The sequence below is a fragment of the Gossypium hirsutum genome, chromosome D11 (assembly GCF_007990345.1).
Source record: "Gossypium hirsutum isolate 1008001.06 chromosome D11, Gossypium_hirsutum_v2.1, whole genome shotgun sequence".
Taxonomy (NCBI): domain Eukaryota; kingdom Viridiplantae; phylum Streptophyta; class Magnoliopsida; order Malvales; family Malvaceae; genus Gossypium; species Gossypium hirsutum.
Window position 1 is genome coordinate 35,428,447 of NC_053447.1, and position 4,180 is coordinate 35,432,626.

A 4,180-nucleotide genomic window follows, 5' to 3' on the forward strand; every position below is an offset into this window, starting at 1 on the left:
GTATGTCAGCAAGTTAAAGCTGAACATCAGGTACCTTCTGGATTATTATAGCCAGTGATAATATCAGAGTGGAAATGGGATCGAGTTCTTATGGACTTCGTATTGGGTTTACCTCTATCTCTGAAAAAGAAAGATGTCATTTGGGTTATCATTGATCGTTTGACGAAATCAGCACATTTTATTCTAGTACGTATAGATTTCTCTCTAGAGAGATTAGCTGAATTATACGTTTTTGAGATTTTCAAATTGCACGGGGTGCCAATTTCCATCATCTCAGATAGAGATCCTTCGTTTACATCACGATTCTAGAAAATGTTTTAAGAAGCTCTAGGTACGCAGTTGCATTGTAGCACTGCATTTCATCCTTAGACCAATGGTCAGTCTGAGCGAGTAATTCAAATTCTTGAGGATATGCTTCGTTGCTGTGTATTAAAGTTTAAATGCAACTAGGAGAAATATTTACCGTTGGTTGAATTCACGTATAACAACGGTTTTCAGTCGAGCATATAAATGGCACCATATGAAGCTTTATATGGTCAAAAATGCCGAACTCCGTTATACTGGACCGAGCTCAGTGAGAAAAAGATACACGGGGTTGATTTGATTCGTGAGATTGAAGAAAAAGTAAAAGTAATCCGAGATAGTTTGAAAGCAGCTTCAGATCATTAGAAATCATAAGCGGATCTTAAACGTAAAGACATAGAGTTTCAAGTTGGCGATAGAGTATTCTTAAAAGTATCGCCCTAGAAGAAAGTTCTTCAGTTCGATCGCAAAGGAAAGCTAGGTCCACAATTTATCGGGCAGTATGAGATTATTGAAAGAATCAGACCTGTTGTGTATCGATTAGCGTTACCGTCAGAATTAGAAAAGATTCATAATATTTTTCATGTGTCTATGTTACGATGGTACCGATCTGACCCTTCACATGTTATCTCCCTGATGGATGTTGAGATTCAACCTGATATGTCGTACAATGAAGAGCATACCAGAATTTTGGCTCGAGAGGTTAAAGAATTAAGAAACAAAAACATAGCTTTAGTAAAAGTTCTCTAGCAATGACATGGGATAGAGGAAGCCACTTGGGAACCCAAGGAAGTTATGAGAACGCAATATCCAAATCTCTTTTCTAGTAAAATTTTCAGAGATGAAAATCTCTTTAGGGAAGAGAGTTGTAACAATCCGTTTTTAGTGAAATCAGAATAGTGGTTTTGAGACCACAAATATAAAGTCAAAAAATTTATTTTATTATTATTTTATTTCCTACAACATGATAGTTATACTGTATAAAAATTTTGTTAAGAAATTTTACCATTTACATGCTTAATTCGATAAAAAGGATTAAATCGCGTAGAGCACAAAAGTTGAGTTCTAGTAGCTAAAAGCATTAAATAGTTATATAACTTTAAAGTAAGAGTCCTTATATGGTAATTAGACCATAAATAGTGATAGTGGATATTCATGGCTTGACATTTGTGTAAATTTTAATGTATTTAAAGGTTAAATTAGTAAATGGGTAAATAAATTATAAATAAAATAAAATAAAAATAAATCGTCATCTTTTACTTTCATCTTCAACCGAATATGAAAATAAAATAGTAGCCATGGAAGCTTGAAGTTTCGGCAACCCTAAATACCTTGCATTGGTATGTATTTTTGTCCCGTTTTTAATGATTTCTATATTTTCGGGATCGTTGTAGCATAATCTAGCTAGCCCGGGGAATAATTTGTGAAATTGTTAAACTATTAGGGTTTTACCATTAATGAATATACATGATTTTTGATGTTTGATGATAGAAAATAGATAGTTGTTCTTAGATAAATAACTTTTGTAAAGAGATTTTTTATGAGATTGTCAAATAGGGATTAAATTGAAAAATAAAAATTTTACATGATGAAATTATGAAATAAATGAAATATAAGGCTTGCTAGGGACCTATTTGATATTCGGCCATAGTGGGTTGTGGTGGAATTTCATGTATTTTCATTTTTATGAGCTAAAGACTAAGTTGAAAAGAAATTAAAAGTATAGGGGGAAAATGATAATTTTTCTAAAATATGATTTTGGGTTATATTTAATGAAAAATTTATTGGATTGAGTTAAATTTATCCGCATAGATTAAGACAAACCTCGTATGGCTTTAGATCGGGGTAAAGAGAAATTCTCAGATTAATTGCGTCTATATCTACGTATACTCGTCGAGGTAAGTTTGTGAAATTAAATTGTGTATATATGCTTTTGGCTGAAATATACTTGTATTGTGAATTGCTATACGTATTTACCAGTTTCATATCTAATGACGTATGACTATTACCGAGCCCCGTTTGAACCTTAAGAATTCGTAGTATACAAATGACATGTCCTTAGGGTTTACATGATCCGGGTGCTGGTCTTGAACGTCCTACCAATGGCTGAGGTTCGACATATTTTGTAGATACTCCACAGCTCATGTGAGCAGCATCGTGTAGCTACGTTTCGACCCACATCTCATGTGAGCAGACCTATTTTCACAGCTCGTGTGAGCATACCGATTCACAGCTCATGTGAGCATACATGTACAAGATTTGACAGATTACAGTTATATGAGTTAGCACACTATGTGTGAGCTACCCCGGGTATGCAATAGTATTCTAAATGGTTCAATGGGCATTATTCTGATACGGAATGGTAAGGGTTCATTACGGACTATTACAGGGATACATATGAATTATATGGAAATGTTGTTACATGGTATATGGAAAATTGAATTGGATTATAATTGTTGTGCTCATCCACGATTATTGGTTTGTATATGTATTTACATGGCTAACATAGTTGGTGTATATGTGCTTAGGTATTTGGCCAAATTATGTTGGGATATGCTATGTTTATCTTACCTATTTTGTGATTAAGTGGTAAGTTATGTTTTAGGTTATACAAACTTACTAAGCTTAAATGCTTACTCTATGTTATTTTCCGCGTTTTATAGTGAATCGAAAGCTCGTTCGGGTTGGAAGCTTGTCGGAGTTATATCACGCTATTCATCGGCTCTTTGGTACTTTCAGTTGTTTAATTTTGGTTATAATGGCATGTATAGGTATTTTGGTTAATGTTGACAATGTGTTTTGGTTGTTGGAAATGGCCATTTAACTTGGTTTAAGTTTTGCCATCTTGTTGGTATAATGGCATAGTTTGGCATGTATATGAGTAGCCTTAATATGGTTGATGTTTGGTTTGTTTTGTTTAAATGTTGGAAGGTAGAATGAAAGCCTAAATATGCACATTGTATTTGTGCCTTGTGAAATGTTGTATATGTGGTGAATTGGTACCTTAATATGTATGATTTGTATGGTTAATTGATGCTAGTTATGGAATGGCATTTTAGTACTAAATAGATTGTGCTTTGATAAGGAAATTTAATGGTATGTATTGATGCAAATTGCTTGGAAGATTGTTGATTTATTTGGCCAAATTGTGTACATGTTTATAGATGTTTTAATGCTATCATTTGAGGTGCCTATGGGCATATTGGTTGTATGGTATTATACCCTATGTATATGAATTAATTATGCATGATTTTGGTGCCTTGTTATGGCTTGTGCATATGTGCAATTTCAGTTGTAGGTACATGTTTAGTTGGGTGAGAAAAATGGCTTGTAAAATGGCCTATTTTCATCCACACAGGTAGAGACACGAGCGTGTGTCTCAGCTTTGTGTGACACACGGCCTAGGATATGGCCTGGCACACGGGCGTTTGGGGTTACTTTGAAAGGTACACGGCCTGGTACACGTGCATGTGGCTTGGCTGTATTACCCAAGTCAATGAGTTATATGGGCACGGACACGAGCTGGGACACGGTCATGTGTTCCTAGTTCGAACACCCACACGGCTTGGGCATACAACCGTGTGACCCCTGTAGTGTTGAAAATTTTTAATGTTTTCTGAAAAATTCTTTGAGTTTCTGATTTAGTCTCGACTTGTTTCAAACACATATTTAGGGCCTCGAGGGCTTATATAAGGGACAATATGTATGTTTTGACTTGGTTTTAATATGTTTATTGAAATGATATAAAATGTATATAAATATGTTTTCGTATGATTTGAAAACTCTGGTAATGCTCCGTAAGCCTGTTCCGGCGACAGATATTGGTTAGGGGTGTTATACTACAACTCCCAAGATCAAAGGGAAATGCACTGTGATT